General features: G+C 40.8%; 1 protein-coding gene across 2 annotated transcripts in view; it reads left to right on the top strand.

The window, feature by feature from the left end:
- Cdkl5 (cyclin dependent kinase like 5) overlaps nucleotides 1-17,745 on the top strand; it is a 186,953-nt gene that overhangs the window by 92,420 nt on the left and 76,788 nt on the right. The gene's annotated exons all lie outside the window — the stretch shown is intronic.

Genomic DNA, 17,745 nt, shown 5'->3' with positions numbered 1-17,745 from the left:
GATTCACTGGACTTTGCCCCTGTAGTGTAAGGATTAAAAGTGTGTACAACCATACCTGGCCAAATACATGGTTTTTTTGTTTGTTTGTCTTTGGGTTTTTTTGGTTTTGCATTTATTTATTTATTTATTTTTACTTATTCACTTTACATCCCACTCACAGCCCCCACGTTCCTCCCTCCCTCCCCAACCCCTTCTCCTCTGGGTGGGTGGAGGGCCCCTTGGGTATCCCCCACACTCTGGCACTTTAAGACTTTGTGAGGCTAGGTGCTTTCTCTCCCACTGAGGCCAGACAAGGCAGCCCAACTACAAGAACACATCTCACATATAGGCAACAGTTTTTGGGATAGTTCCTGCTCCAGTTGTTCAGGACCCACATGAAGGCCAAGCTGCACATGTTCTACATCTGAGTGGGGAGGCCGAGGACCAGCCCATGTGTGTTCTTTGGTTGGTGCGTTCAGACTCTGAGAGCCCCAAGGGTCCAGGTTAGTTGACTCTGTTGGTCTTTCTGTGGAAACCCAGAAGGAAGTCATAGAACCAAGTATTATATATCCCAATCTGGTCTTGAAGCTGCGGTGCTTTACTGTGAAACCGAAGATGACCTCCAACTTCTGATCCTCCTATGTGCTGGGATTACAAGTGTATGCCTCCATGCCTGCCTTATACTATGCTGGGAATTTGATCCATAGCTTTTACAGATTCGACAAACCACTGAGCTACACCCCCAACTTTTTTTTTTTTTAAGATTTATTTATTTATTATTATATGTAAGTACACTGTAGCTGTCTTCAGACACTCCAGAAGAGGGCGTCAGATCTCATTACGGATGGTTATGAGCCACCATGTGGTTGCTGGGATTTGAACTCTGGACCTTCAGAAGAGCAGTCGGGTGCTCTTACCCACTGAGCCATCTCACCAGCCCCACACCCCCAACTTTTACTGTTTGTTTTATTGTTTTTTTTTTTTTTTAATAGGATCTCTTGTAACCCATGCTGGTCTTGAACTCAATATGTAGCCAAGGTGATTGTCTTCCTGTTTCTACCTACTATTTATTAGAATTAGAAGTGCGCACCATCATGACCTTCAGATTTCATCAATTTTATATGCACTCATTGCATTTAGTTATGTATAGCTTTATAATTTGTGTACAGTTGTGTGCCCACTACAGTCTAAATACACAGCAGTTTTAGCAATATTATCTTTTTTAGTTGTGTCCTTTCCTTCTTTCTAACCCTCGGTAACTCCTAATCTTTACTTCACGTGTATAATTCTTTCATTTCAAGAATGCTATTTAAACAAAATATATAGGCTATAATGCCTTTTATGATGGTTCTTTTGGCATTTGTTGTTGTTTGCGTATAATATGTGTAGCATTCCATGGTATGCCTGCCTGTGGAAGCCAGAGGTTGAAACCAGCTGGGGAATTTGAGTGGAATGAGGGTATCCTTTCTGGACCACAGATAGAAGTCTCTCTCTCTCTCTCTCTCTCTCTCTCTCTCTCTCTCTCTCTGTGTGTGTGTGTGTGTGTGTTATAGTGTAGATTCCCTAATAAAGTCTGTAAGTAGCACTTTAAAAATTATTTTTGAAAGAGGATCTTGCTGTACATCTGTCTGAAAGAGTTCTTAGTTTTGTGAAGTTTCCAGACCTATGATATAAGTGCACCATGTTTGTGACTCTAATGAACAACTTTTGTTTCCTTCTTTTTGGGTTTTGTGTTGTTCTGGTGATTGAATTGAGGGCCTCATGGACAGTTAATTGATTGCTTGTGACTGAGTCTTGCTGGTGTGGGGACATACTTTTTTGGCTACTTTATTGGGCTTTTACATATGCTACCTTTCCCCATCCCAATCCCTTCCAATCCCCAACACTAGGTAGGCATGAAAGAAGGTTAGAGGGGAGAGGGGGCTCCAGTCTTGTTAGACTACCTCCTGCTGATTGGGGTGTCAAGTTCCTTGGGATAAGTCCTATCTTAGTCATCAGGATATCTCCAACAGGCAATCCAGCAACCAGCAATCTAGAAATAGCAGAAGCAGCAAAAGCAACAGCAGGAAGCAGCAGCAGCAGGAGCAGCAGCAGGGGCAGCAGCTGCATCCACAGGCCCACTTGAGGCTCTCACGTTTGTTCCATGTTAAGAGTTCCCAAAATTCCAAATGTAAACCATCTGCAGCTGGCAGAAATCATTCCCCTACTAGAGCATGGGACAAATCATAGCAGCTCTGGGAAATCTGAAGCAGCCCCAATCCCATACCTGGGATTAAAACAAAAACATAACTGGATTTTAAAAGAAACCAAAATTCTCACTACACTTGTGTCCAGAACTGATAATTAAACTTTCAATCTCCTTTCTCACTTTTCCAAGTGCTAGGATTCCAAGTGCACTGCCAAGTACAGCTTACAATTCTGTATTTTGAAAATAAAACTAACTTTACATCCCCTGACTTGTGATCCTATTGAAACTCTTTCCATTCTTATTGCCTGTCAAGCCGTGTGACCCATGCTAAGAGGCCTTGTGCTTAGTGCCTTGTAGTTATCTTGGTTCTCATGTTTTACTTGGGTTATCCTTAAGCCTTTTGCTGTCTAACAGGCAGAACATACCTGGCTGGCTTCAGCTCCCCAGGCCATGTGCTTTGTGATCAGATGGAAAAAAAATCTCTGCAAGAAACCCCCAGTCAGAAGTCCTGGAGCCCTGCATGCCATGCAAGTATAGCATGCAAGTATCATAGCCCCGTGGCCTGCCCAGTCCTAGTGGTGACTCTGTGGTTTGTTGGACAAGGATATTCCGTTCCACTGCTGTCCTAAGGCTTAACTTAGAAATAGCAGTAAGAACTGGCATTCTTCCTAAGGGGAAGAAGAGCCAGGCCTTAGAATTAGACCTAGGTCCTCTGAACTTACTTGGGAAAATACTTAAGATGTTTAGGAATACCTACAAGCAGAACGTTTTCTTTAACTTAGATCAACACTGAACTTTTCTTTTGTCTTTTCATTTAATCCTAATAACTATCCCAGGAATATGAGCTCTTCTTAGGCCCAGTTTTCCTAACAAGGAGGCTGAGATACCAAGAAGTAAGTAATGCCCTTCAGGCCACTCACTTGGGTAGTATGTGCTGGAGGCAAAGTTTAAATCTCTGCAGTCTGGCTCTCAAGCTGATGATCTCATCCTTCTTAGATAGCATCCTTTTGGAAGTGTGATGGCCTTTGAGTTTTATGTCACCATCTTCAGTTGCTTGGCATCAGGAGAGGCAGATATGTCTGAAAGAAGATGCCACACAATTGAATATTACTAAAGAAGGTTTCCAATGAGAAAGCTGGGTTTGTTTCCCCCTAACTGCCTAGGAAGCCATATAGGTAGACTTGGTAGCATTGTTATGAGAAAGGACCCAGGACATAACTTACATTTTTTTTTTACTGTTTGGAATATAGCCCTCTATATGGAGAGTTTTCTTTTTTGACTTATTTTTGTAAATAGGAGACAAAATCTTCTTAGTAAACTGATTTAGTGCTTCATAGAAATTTTAACAGTTTCTGACAATGTGTATTTGTTCTGCATCATTTTCTTTCTACTTTCTGATCGATCCTGCTGTAGCTTTAGTTTTGTTTAAATACAGCTGGTAGAATAGCTAGACGGACAAAATTCAAAGCCAGTATGTCAATATTATTCATAGATTTAGATTTTAGCTCAAGGACTTCTGTAAAGCAGTTAGAAGTCATCCATGTTCCTCTGTTAGAAAAGACCCATGCTTCCCTTTACCTTGCCTTTTCAGCAAAAAATACTTCCCACCCCCCACTTTTTGTAATGTAAACTCAAGTCCCATTTATATACATATTCCATGGACTTGGTCCAATGTCTTAAATGTTTGTTCTATGCCACATAAATACAGAGAATTAGATATAAAATTTCTGCTGTTAAGAAATAATATAATTTCTCCTATAATCATCTGTTACTTTACATTTTTCCAAAATTTCTCATTTTTCTCTTAAATTTCTTGAAGCACTTAGCCAACCATGATGTTTGTAAAGCAGATATTTTCAGATTTATACGGCTTCATTTTTCATGCAATTTGAATATAATTTATTGATGTAAGGAGAGTCTTTGTCCTAGTTAGAGACAAACCACAAGGATAAACTTTAAAACTTCAGATTAATTTGTTAAGCAGCCATTTGGCTGTGGATTTAGGACAAATGGCATGAAAGGCATGCCCAGCATCTATAGAAAGCTTACTAGATAGAATGAAAGGGCTCACAGCAATATAGTAATGGAGTTTGCCCTGTGTCCTTCAGTTCAGTCTGTCAGAGAGTGAACAAAAAGAAGTCACTGTTTTTGAAGCTTAGATAGTTGATCCTTTTAACAAAAATGTATTTCAAGTCTTTATTTTTGGTAGTGTTTTTAGTTACAATTAATTTTTTTGTATTAATTAATTAATTAATTAATTAATGTATTTATTCATTATATGTGAGTACACTATAGTGGTCTCAGACACCCCAGAAGAGGGCATCAGATCTCATTACAGATGGTTGTAAGCCACCATGTGGTTGCTGGGAATTGAACTCAGGCCCTTCGACGAAAGAGCAGTCAGTGCTCTTAACCACTAAGCCATCTCTCCACCCCCTACAACTAAATCTTATCCCATTCCCTTGTCCAGGATGTCCTCTGTCTCATTGCTTCATGATTACTGAAAATTTCATCAGGGTTACTTAAAATGTGTGGACTGGTTAGTCAGTCACAGTGGCTCACACCTACATTCCCAGCACTTGAGAGGCTGAGGCTGGATGCAATCATGCCACAAAGCAGAGGCCATTATGAACTACACAGTGGGGCCTTGCTTCAAAAAAAACCAAAACATCAATGAAACTGGCATGTCCATCTGGTCTAGCTCATCCTTTTGGAGGGCCTTTCTGCTAGGTATTGCAGTACAGAGTCAAGATAGGGCCACGGTTCTTACCACTGTTAGTTGTTATCTTGCTTGGGAAGTGAGGCAGTCATATGGATGCTCTTTGTCAGAGGTACAGATAGAATGCTAGGGACCCTAGGGACTGTAAAAAGAGGAGTCACAGAACAAGCCGGAAGGCCCTGTAAATGCTTCTCAAAGGAGGGGACTGAAGGGCAAAGAGAAATGAGAAATGAACTTGCTGGCTTAGTATCATTTAAGTAAAGCTAAAATGTGGTACTTCTTTGAAATTTCCTATCAGCACAGATACCCTGGAGTTGTCTCACCTTGTTTTCCCATAAGCTGTTAACATCACCTTATTGTATTGTATTGTATTGTATTGTATTAGGGATCAAATTCTAGACAAGCATTCTACTACTGAGCCACATGCCCACACCTATTCTTGCTTTGTTTCTTGCTCTTCCTTCCAGAATGTAACCTCCATGAGAAAAGAGCCCCCTTTGCAATGTTGGTTCCTATCACACAGTAGAAGCTTGAAAAAATTGTCAGTGAAATGAATGAATGAAGAATGAATGCAAAGTATGCACAGTTGAGAAACTGCAAGTAATTAGATGTGGCAGAAAAGGCACTTTTCTTTAAAAGATAAAAAATCCTGATCTCATGGAGGCCTTTGATAATGGTATTTGAACAGGATTTCTAACATTATTACCCACTAATATTGTTTTCTATATAAGGTCCACATTTTATATCCAAATATAAATGAAATTGTATGGTGCTTTCTATGCCTCTCTTATTTTACTTAGCACAATGACTTGTAATTCCTTCAATGTTGTCCCAAATGGCAAGATTTCTTCTCTTTATGGCTACATAGTATTTCATTATGTATATGTACATATTTTTTGTCTATCCATCCTTTGATGTACATTTACCTTCACTATTGTGAATAGTGTTACATTACATCTGAGAATGCAGATGTCTATATTCCATATTGATTTCATTTCTTTCCCATATGTAGCTAGTAGTGAGGCTGCTAGACAGTGTGGAAGATATGTTTTTAAGATTTTTTTTTGAGGAATCTTCATTCAGTTTTCCATGCTACCTATACTAATATACATTTCTATCAACATTGTATATGTTTTCTTTTTTCTCCAGGTTGCCTCCAGTACTTCGTGTCCTTTGTCTATTTGATGATAGGGGTTCTTATTTGAGTAAGGTGATAATTTCATTGTAGATTTTACATTTTATAAAATAATTTTATGTGTATGGATGGTTGTCTGTATGTCTTTGGATCACATCCATTCCTGGTACCTGTGGAAACCTTAAAAAAGCAATGGATTCCACTGGGACTGGAGTTTTAGACAATTGTGAGCCACCATGTGGGGGCTGAGAATCAAACCTGGATTCTCTAGAAGAGCAGTCAGTATTCTTAACCAAAGAGCCATCTTTCCAGCCCCATCAGTGTAGATTTGATTGCCGTTTCTCTGGGAAATAGTACTGTTGAGCATTTTTCATATTCATTTTTGTCTTTTGAGAGATGTTTGTCAAAGTCTATTGCCCATGTTTAAAAATTCAGTTGTTGGAGTTTGTTATTGTTTTGCTGTTGGGTTGAACTCCTAATATTCAGTGGTATTTGGTAACCAGACACAGAACTTTGATTCAAAATGTATACTATTATCTGGCTATTTCTCTGACATCATTGAACTTCTGAAGACTTTCATGTCAGTGTTGTTCCATTAGTATCACCATGTTGGGGAATTTGTCTTTCTTCTTCCTCTTTTTATCTTTAGCACTTATGCGACATGATTTACAATCATTAAGCTTCCATGTGTGGCTATGGTAAATAGTGCATCTTCCAGATTCTTCATATGATGTAGTACATATGTAAGATAAAATGATGGGGAATTGGATATGAAGACCACACACAGACTGCTGCTTTGTTTCATATTCTTTTTGTGGTAAGAGAATGCAAGGCTGAAGTTTTCTAGTTTATTTTTCCATGATGCATAATGAAGTATGAAGAGTTTTCACTAAGACACTTTGAAAGGGTATTTATGTATTTCACATTTACTTGTTTTATTTTATGTGTATGAATGTTTGGCCTGCATGTATATATGTGTACCACATGAGTGCCTAGTGCCTGAGAAGAGCAGAAGGGACTTGAGGAGATCAGAAGAGAGTGTGGGGTCTAGAACTGGAAATTAGCCACTGTGGGAGCGCTGGGAATCTAACCCCAGTCCTCTACAAGAGCAGGGGGTGCTCTTAACCACTGAACAATCTCTCAAACCCCCTGGAAAGTTTTAGGAAAAGAAAAAAACTGTTAATGTTAATTATAACTTTTGTGTGTGCACAGCTGTGGTGAAGATCAGTGGCTTTGTACTTTGATCAGACTTGGGTTACCCCATTTTGTGATCATGTGTGCTTTCTGTGTTTAAACACATCCATCTGAGCACAGGGTCATACTACCCTTAGAGAATGTACTGCATTGTTCCAGGATGACTTTCCACATTTCTCTTGCTATACTTCACAGTCTTTCTCATCTTGACAGTGTCAATGGCACTTGTACCTGAGGACTGGACCCTATACCCAGGTTGCCTGTTTCTTTTGAACTTAGGAGTTTCATTAAGCATACATAATTTTTAAAAGATGTATTATTATTGTTATTATTACTATTACTATTATTATTATTATTATATATGTAAGTACACTGTAGCTGTCTTCAGACGTACCAAAAAAGGGTGTCAGATCCCATTATGGATGGTTGTGAGCCACCATGTGGTTGCTGGGTTTTGAACTCAGGACCTTCAGAAGAGCAGTCAGTACTCTTACCCACTGAGCCATCTCTCCAGCCCATACATAAATTTTTATTTGAATATATTATATATAAGAATGGGCTTCATCATCATCAGAGATGATCCCTCCTGCAACAGATGGGGAGAAATACAGAGATCCACAGTCAGACATTAATACATAGAGTGAAAGACCTTGAAACACTCAGGCCTAAATGTGATTTCCCCCTCAATTCCCTCCCTCAGGCCTCAGGAAACCCTGTGGAAAAGGAGGCAGAAAGAGTATAAGATCCAGAGGGGTGGAGGACACCAGAGGAACAAATCCCTCTAAATTAACATGATCAAAGCTCATATGAACTCAGATACTGAGGCACATATATGCACAGGCCTGCACAGGTCTGCACCAGGTCCTCTGCATATATCACATGGCTTCCAGTTTAGTGTCTTTGTGGGATTCCTGTGAATGAGTACGTCTCTGATTCTTGTGCCTTCTCTTGGGTTCATCTCCTTCTGTTGGTTTGTTCTGTCCTACTTCAATGTGATAATCTTTGTTTTATCCTATTTTATTTTATTATGTTTTATCTCCTAAGAGTATATTTCATTTCTAATGAGAGACAGAAAGATCTGGGTGGGAGGGTGAGGAACTGAGAGGAGTAGAGGGAGGGGAAGCCACAATCAGGATACATTATGATAGAAAAAAATCTATTTTCAATATAAAGGGTGGGAGGAATGAGCTTTGTAATGACATTTTCATATGTGTATAGATTGTTATCATTCACCTTCCCATTATCCTTTCTTGTTCACCTTCAATTCCCAGTTGATATCCTTCACAGCTCATCTTCTCTCTGTTTTCCTTTTCTTTTTGACCCATTGTTCTTAGGGTTTCTTATAAGATTCCAGGTAAAGGGCTATGTATAAGAACATTAACTCTCTACCAGTGATTGTGCCACCTAAGAATATGTCTCTCCCTCCCCCAGATACTCAAGTGGAGATGAGTCTTCTTGACACCCTGCCCCACCCCCATTCCCTACTAGCTATCATTATCTGCCTTTAGGTTCTCTTCTAAGCTCTACGTGTTTGCTTCCTGTGGCAGGATACTGGCAGGCCTAGTCTTGCACAGGTAAACACAACTGTCGTGAGATGAAGAACATTGCTGTACTCCAAAGATGGCATCTACCTCATCCCATCCCTTTCTTTAGCTTTTTAATTTCTGCCCTCTTCTTGCGACATTCCTTGAGCCTTGGAGTGAGTATTGTTGATGTCACTTATGGCTGACTCCTTTGTCAGCCTTATGATTGCTTACTTATTACTTTGACCACTTATAAGTCTTTGCAGTTACCACTGCCCATTGTAAATGGAGCTTCTCTGACCAGTGTTGATGGCAGTACTGCTATATGGGTATAAATATAATTGTTTAGAGGGTAATTTCATGGCCACAGCTTGTTTATTTTGTGAAACAACAGCAATAGCTTCCCACTTAAGGCCTGTGACCTCCCAAGCCACCCATAATTCCAAAGAATTGGAGGAAAATAATCATTGACATATTGGCCTTATTTAAGAAAGTTCAGTATTCATATTGTCATATTTTTATAGAGTATAAACCTAGACTAGTATGGTATTTCCCAAAATCCAGAATGAATAGATCACACACACCGTATACACAGGATTTATCAGGGTGTTGATGAACAATTACAAAACAGACATTAATTAATTAACTTTAGGTTTTTGTCTCTAACTTCAGCAGAAGGTGTGAATGTGTGGGTACCCCTGGATATTTTTGTTGTTAGTATTCCCTCAGAAACTGTGAGCCACTTATTCCATGCTAACTACCTTTTGTTATTGCCAGCTCTTTATACATTGTTTATTTACAAATAACTGCAAACATAAAGACATCAGTGTTATCTTCACAGTGCACAGGCAAGTTAGACAGTTTTAGTCCTTATAAAGGAATCTGTACAAAGCTACTCTCACTATTTAGCAGAGAAATAATGTTTTCTCTTTAGCTGAACCATTTTAATTTTATGATTTATTTTTTATTATTTTAAATTATGTGTATGGGTATCTATCTGTCTAGGTAAAATATATACATGAGTACAGTACATGGCCACATAGGTCAGGAGGAGCATCAAATCCCCGGGAGCAGTTTTGAATGGACCTTGGGTCCTTTGCAAGAGGAGTATGAGCTCTTATCCACTGAATCATATCTTCAGCCCCAAGGAGCATATATATATTTTTTAATCATTTGTCCACAGTTTTAAGATTACTTTGGTTGTTGTTCTAAATTTTTCAAATTTAATAGGGATAATAATTTTGAAATACCTGCTGCTGTATCTGTGGTCAGTATATGGGAATTTCTCTCCTTAAATTTGCTTTTTATCATAGCCCCAGGAGAGGGCTATGGGGAGAGAAGCAAGGATGCTACTTTCTAGGAGAATTTTCTTTGAGAATTAAAGCAGTGAAAGACTGTCATTTTGAGTGATAAAACCACATAGGAAGAAGAGGGCAAGTTAGAGTGGGTAACTATATGCTGACATTTCCAACATTCCCGCTTCAGAAAAATGGATGTGTTGAAGTTATTGCCAAAAGTGAAGGAAGCTCATTTCTCATTCCCTTCTTTGAAAGATGCTCCTTCCAAGTTTACCTCATTACCGCTGGAGCAGCAACAGCAGAAAAAAAAAAAAAAAAGTCTAGGGTGGTTAAGTGGCTAGAGGCCTCCTGCTCTTCCTTTAGCTTGTGATTAGTTCCTAAGGATAGCAAAAGAACATTTATCTTAGGTAGCTGGGTTGACAGCCAGTGGAACTATCAATGGGGACATTGTGTTGAGGCAGAGGCTGATAACAATATAGCAGTCAGTGACCAAGGGGAGTCGTAAATGAGATTACAGTCTAGATGTCTTTAGCACCAGGAAGCCAAGAGGGAACTAATCAGTTGGACCAAACTCCCATGTTCTGAGCTAAGAGAGCTCTCCAGAGTTGATTATATTTCTTGGGACTTAACAGAGGCACCAGGGGTTCAAGACCAGAGAACCCCTGCCTTACTAGAGTGAGCTTCTTTCTGCCTCACCTACTCCATATAATGCAGCCCTTGTCTTGGCAGAAGCAGGGAGAAAGATCTGAAAAATGTGCACATTTCTCTGAAAGAATCTATAAACTAGGAAAGACCAAGTCACTACCACATCATGCAAGTTCAAGGTGAAGTGAGCACTTTAAAGATCCAACTTGAATTACTTAACAGAAAATTGAAAAACTACCTTTTCTCAGTGCAACTTAGATTTAATGTGATGTAAGTTAGTGTTGCTGCCACAGCAAGATAATCTTTGCTGAGATATAGTCTGCATTTAATTTTAAATTTTGTATTCTCCCATCAGAGTTGAGTGTCCCATAAGCCTGGTGATTGTCTGATTGAGGTTGTAGATTGCCTGCATTTGGCATGCCTAATTAATGCCATCTTTATTTTTAATTATTTGATCAATCCCAGTGGAACTTTCATTTTTCTCATTACATCCTTATTGTTTTAAAATAAGGGTGCAATGAAATAGTCACACAATTTGCACAATAACTGCAGTGCAGGCAGAGACGGTTAATACCACTTAACTGAAGTACATCCTGACAGCCATCACTACTGTATAATCTCTGAAATTTTCATTTCTTTCCTGACTCCAAAGTCTGAATTTGCTATATACGAGGCCTCTTGAGGACATCTGTAGATATGTGTATAAAGGTGTGGACAGTATACAAATTGAATATTTCATTTTACACAATCTTTTACTAAAGAGCTATTTTGAAAGGTTGTTTGTTTCTCCACATCACCATCCTTTTCTCAGAAAATAAGGTCTTAAGTCACACTGACCTCAAGCTATCATCCTTCCTCCTCATCCTCCTGACTAGCTGGGATTCCAGGCTATCACACCTAGCTTGTCTCTCCCCTTTCTATTTAAAGAGATGCTCTTTGCTGTATGAGAGGAATTAGGGAAACTTGTTTGGGCATCTTATTTTTTATCTTGATAACTGGATTTCCGTTTTTGAACATTTTATTAATTACCTTCCCTGCATAGCCATAATTTAGTAAATTTGTATTAATCTCTATGAGATAAATTCGTTTTAAAAGTGGTTTTTTTAAATGATACTAGAGATTGGACCTAGAGCCTTGTGTATGCTGGGAAAGCATGAGCTGCTCTCTCTAACCTTAAATCTACTTTCCTGAGGTTTTATATATATATATATATACACACACACACAAAAGTGTAAAAGTGACCTACAATACACTATAGGTATATAGGGCTATAGGTGTGTCTCAGTGGTAGAACACTTGCCTAGCTTGTGAATGACCCCAAGTCTTATCTCTAACCCATGAAACCAACAAAAGGCATGCCTCTTTCCTTGCACACAACACAATGAGCCCATTTTCAGTGCATTGTTTCCCTATAGACATTTCTCCTTGCATCATCTTTTGACATTGTCAGCCAGTGTCTGATCTCATTGAACACTGTCACATACTAATGCTCACAGTAGCTTACTTTGTTGTGTGGGTTTGTGTTCATCTTTCAATTAGGCAGTCCAAGACTTTTGTCTTCCATTCTGATATTCTTAGCACCAAAATATCAACCTTCAGCTTTCTCAGAAACTTTGATTTTTATTGTAGAAATAAAAATAGTTCAACTTCATTCTAAGTACTCTGAGATGCCCACTGCCCTAAGAACTTAGAGAGGCCATACTATACAAGCTCCATAGCTGTTAGCCAGCTACCAAACTTATGACGGCGCAAGTGTGTGATAGCAGTAGTTAGAGGTTTATCATTTTCGCTGGACTAAAGCATATTGCACAACTTTGCCACAGACTAGAACACAGGTGACTGTGGAAGAAAACCTTTTATTTTTTAATTAATTAATTAATTAATTTTTACACTCCATATTCCATTCCCGCTCCTTCTTTTTTTCCAATTTTTATTAGATATTTTCTTCATTTACATTTCAAATGTTATCCTAAAAGTCCCCTACACCCTCCCCCCACCCTGCTCCCCAACCCACCCACTCCCACTTCTTGGCCCTGGCATTCCTCTGTACTGGGGCATATGATCTTCGAAAGACCAAGGGCTCCTCCTCCCATTGATGGCCGACTAGGCCATTTTCTGCTACATATGCAACTAGAGACACAGTTCTGTGGGGTACTGGTTAGCTCATATTGTTGATCTTCCTATAGGGTTGCAGACCCCTTCAGCTCCTTGGGTACTTTCTATAGCTCCTACATTGGGGGCCCTGTGTTCCATCCAATAGATGACTGTGAATATCCACTTCTGTATTTGCCAGGCACTGGCAGAGCCTCACAAGAGAGAGCTATATCAGGTTCCTATCAGCAAAATCTTGCTGGTGTATGCAATAGAGTCTGGGTTTGGTAGTTGTATATGGGATGGATTTCCGGGTCCCCACCCCTTCTATCCACCCTCTGACTGCTCCACATCCCACACCTCCTCCCAACCCCACCCCATCTCCATGTGGATTCCCCACCCCTGACCCCACCTGATCTCTAAACTCCCTGGAGCCTCCAGTCTCTTGAGGGTTTGGTGCACCATGTCTGAATGAACACAGACCTGGAAGTCCTCTACTGTATGTGTGCTGGGGGCCTCATATCAGCTGGTGTATGCTGCCTTTTTGGTGGTTCAGTGTTTGAGAGAGCTCGGGGGTCTGGGGCATGATGATACACACCCTTGACCCCAGTACTCTGGAGGCAGAGGTTGGCAGATCTATGTGAGTTCCAGGACAGCCATAGGATATCTACATGGCAAAACCATGTCCTTAAAAATAGTGTAAGCTGGGCAGGGGTGGCACACGCCTTTAATCCCAGCACTTGGGGAGGCAGAGGCAGGCAGATTTCTGAGTTTGAAGCCAGCCTGGTCTACAAAGTGAGTTCCAGGACAGCCAGGGTTATACAGAGAAACCCTGTCTCAAAAAACCAAAATAAAAAAAAAATAGTGTGTGTGTGTGTGTGTGTGTGTGTGTGTACGTGTATATGAGGGTGAGAAGGGCCACTTTGTGGAGTTGGTTTTCTATTTTCACCTTTTCTTGCATACTGAGGATTGAACTCCAGTCACTAGGCTTGTGTAGCAAGCGTGTTTACTCAGCCAGCTCACTGGCCCAAAAACGAACCATGTGATTGTTTCAGGGAGAGAAGCACAAGATACACACACACACACACTCACACACACATACACAAAACCTAGCACATTCAGTCATTTCACAGCCTTGTTATGAAAGCAGAGGAAAGCAACCTCAGTTTCGCAGTGCATGTGGAAGACCTTCCCGGGGTCAGGGCAGTCAAGTAGCAAGGCAGGTGTTTACTGAGGCAGGATCATTTTTTTCTGCACTTTAAGAGCTAATTTAAATTCCTGGTGAGGGCCAGGGCCAGAGATGAGGGATCTTATGTCTCTTTGAATTGTCATTTTTGTAAATATTCTAAAGGCCAGAAGAACAAATCTATTCAACTGTGTTTCCTAGGGAATACTGTGTCCTTTTTTTTTTCTTTTTCTTTTTCTTTCTTTTTTTTTTTTAAAGATGTATTTATTGTCTTAGTCAGGGTTTCTGTTGCTGCGACAAAACACATTGATCAAAAAGCAAGTTGGGGAGGAACGGGTTTATTTGGCTTACACTTCCATATTGCTGTTCATCATTGAAGAAAGTCAGGACAGGATAGGGACTCAAACAGGACAGGAATCTGGAAGCAGGAGCTGATGCAGAGGCCATGGAAGGATGCTACTTCCTCGCTTATTTTTCCTGGCTTGCTCAGCCTGCTTTCTTATAGAACCCAGGACCAGCAGCCCAGGTATGGCACTGCCTACCATGGACTGGTCCCTCCCTCACTGATCACTAATTGAGAAAATGCCTCACAGCTGGATCTCATGGAGACATTTCTTCAACTGAAGCTCCTTCCTCTATGATGACTCTAGCTTGTTTCAAAACCAGCCAGTACAATTGACCCCTTGTCAACTTGACTCAAAACAGTCTTTTCTTATTCACCCCAAATGTCTCACAGTAAAAGCATAAATAACTTTAAAAGTCTCACAGTCTTTCCAAATTCAAACATGTTAAAATTTCAGTCCCTTTCTTTTTCCTATTAATGTAGTCATTCACTTCACATCCTGGTCACAGTCCCCTATACTACTAGTCCCACCTCACAGATCCTTCCCCCATTATCTCCTCCCCTTCTTCTTAGAGAAGGGGAAGCCCCACCCTCTTGGGTACCACCCCATCCTAGGACATCAAATTGCATCTGAACTAAGCACATTCTCTCCATCTGAGGTCTTATCAAGCATTCCAGCTAGGGGGAGGGGATCCAATGGCAGACAACAGAGTCATGAAACAGCCCCTGCTCCAATTGTTAGGGAACCCACACGAGTACGAAGCTGCATATCTGCTTCACATGTGCAGGAAGCCTACATCCAGTCCTTACATGCTCTTTGGTTGGTGGTCCAGTCTCTGAGAGCCTCCTTGGGCCCAGGTTAGTTGACTCTTGTAGGTCTTCTTGTGGTGTCCTTGACCTCTCCGTCTGGCTCAATACTATCCTCCACTCTTACACACAACTCCCTGAGCTCAACCTGATGTTGGCTGTGGGTGTCTGCATCTGTTTTGGTCAGCTGCTGGGTGGAGCAGAGAATAGTTATGAGAATAGTTATGAGTCTCAGAGAATAGTTATGCTAGGCTCCTGTCTGCAAGCAAAGCAGAGTATTGTTAATAGTGTCAGGGATTGTCTTTCTCACATGGGATGGGTCTCAAGTTGGGCCAGTCATTGGATGGCTATTCCCTCAAACTCTGCTCCATCTTGATCCTTACACATCTTATAGGCAGGACAGATTTTGGGTTGAAGGTTTTGTAGGTGGGTTGATGTCCCTCCTTCCCTCCACTGGAAGTCCTGCCTGGTTACAGGAGGTGGCCTCTTCAGTCTACACACACACACACACACACACACACACACACACCTACTAGTAGTGTCGGCTAGGGCTAACTCATTGACTCCCAGGGGCCTCCCCTCTCCTGGGACTATGGCTAGTCTCAGAGATGCCCCACACAGATTTCTGTTCTCCCTCCTGCCTCCTGTCCTCACACCTGATTCCTCCCCTCCCTACCCCCAGTTCTCTCCCTACATTCACCTCCAATGTATTTTATTTCCCCTTCTGAATGACAGTCACAAATCCTCCGGTGATCCCCTCCTTATTGTGTAGTTTCTTTGGATATGTGGATTATAACATGGTTATCCAGTACTTTACGGCTAATGTCTACTTATAAGAGAGTACATACCATGCATGTCCTTTTGGGTCTGGGTTACCTCACTAAGGATGATATTTTTACTATCCATCCATTTAAAATAGCCGATTTCCTTTAAAAGCCCACATCTCTCAATTGTGGGATCCAATAAAATAAAAAATAAACCAACTACTTACTTTAAGAGGGAGAATCAGGGAACAGTCACAAGCAAATCCAATCAAAACCAAACTCCAATTATGCAATGTCTGAGATCTAGTCACGATCTCTGGACTTCTCCAAGGGGCTTGGATCACTTTTCCAGCCCTGCCCTCCGCAGCAAACACAGCTTGTCTTCTAGCCTCCAGCTGGCTCCATTGTTGCTGTTCTTGGCAGTCAGCCCATGGTATTGGCATCTCCAGAACTTCTGGGGTCTCTTGTTATAATTGGGCTGTACTTTTACCAATACCCTCTCATGGGTTTTCTTCCTGCCTTAACTTTTCTGCATGACCTCTTCAGTCCTGAATCTTCAATTCTCACTGAGGCTGCACCTTCACCAGTGGCATCTCCTGGCCTCTTACAGTGCCAAATCTCAGCTGCTTTCTATGACCCCATCATGCCTTCAAAACCAGTACTACTGGGGTAATTCTTACACATTACCAAGTCTGGGTGCCAATAGGAGGTAGAACCATGGCAGCCACTGGAACACAATTTTTCTGTGCTCTCAGGAAACACTTCCCAGATTTCACTACAGTGATGCTGTTCTCCCTCTTAATCACTGCTAAATTCTCAGCTCCAGCTGCCCCGACTATCCCAGCAACACAAAGGTTTTGTGCTAGTAGTTCTGGTATCTTGCTAATCACAGCTGATTCTTTAGCTGCAGCTAACCAGAACCACAGAATCTCAATTCAAAATAGCAAACATCCCTGATAGCATCTTTAAACTTCCCTCTGAAACTCTTCACACCAGGTCTCTCCATCTTCTGCACTGCTCTAAACTTTCTCATCTTCCAAACTTCTAAAGAATATCCCACTGAGCTGTTAACACTCAGTGGTTTTTCTAGCTCAAAGTTCCAAGGGCCTTCCACAATCTTTCCAAAAACATGGCCAAGTCAGTCACAGCAATACCCAACCATGCTGATACCAACTTCTGTCTTAGTTTGGGTTTTATTGCTGTGAAGAGACGCCATGACTAAGGCAACTTTTATAAAGGAAAATAGTTTCTTAGGGTTGGCTTACAGTTTCAAAGGTTTTAGTCCATTATTGTCATCATGGGACAGATGGTAGAGTGCAGGCAGACATGGTGCTGGAGAAAGGGCTTAGAGTTCTACAACCTGATCCACAGGCATCAGGGTAAGAATGCCACACCTAGCTCAAGCCCACCTCTACACACCTCTTCCAACAAGACCATACAGACTCCAAGAAGGTAACACCTCTTAATAGTACCACCCTCTATGTGCCAAGCATCCAAATACATGAGTCTATCTATGGGTGTATGTGGGGGAGGTCATTCCTATTTAAGCCACAACATTATATAACAGTACTCTGTTGTGAGCCACCATGTGGTTACTGGGAATTGAACTCAGAACCTCTGAAAGAGCAATCAAATGCTCATAACCACTAAACTATCTCTCCACCCCCTAGGGATACTGTGTATTAAAAAAGAAAGCCAGAAATGGTAGAAAATGTATTTAGTATTTTCAAGGCCTTGGGCTTGATGTTCAGCACAAAAAAAAAAAAAAAAAAAAAAAAAAAAAAAAAAAAAAAAAAAAAAAAAAAAAAAAAAAAAAAAAAAAAAAAAAAAAAAGCCAGACTGGCTACTGGGTAGTAGTGATTGCTTTGTAAGT

The sequence above is a fragment of the Mus caroli genome, chromosome X (genome assembly GCF_900094665.2).
Source record: "Mus caroli chromosome X, CAROLI_EIJ_v1.1, whole genome shotgun sequence".
Lineage (NCBI taxonomy): Eukaryota > Metazoa > Chordata > Mammalia > Rodentia > Muridae > Mus > Mus caroli.
The sequence above is the reverse complement of the archived record's forward strand: the minus strand, read 5'-3'. Positions and strand labels throughout refer to the sequence as shown.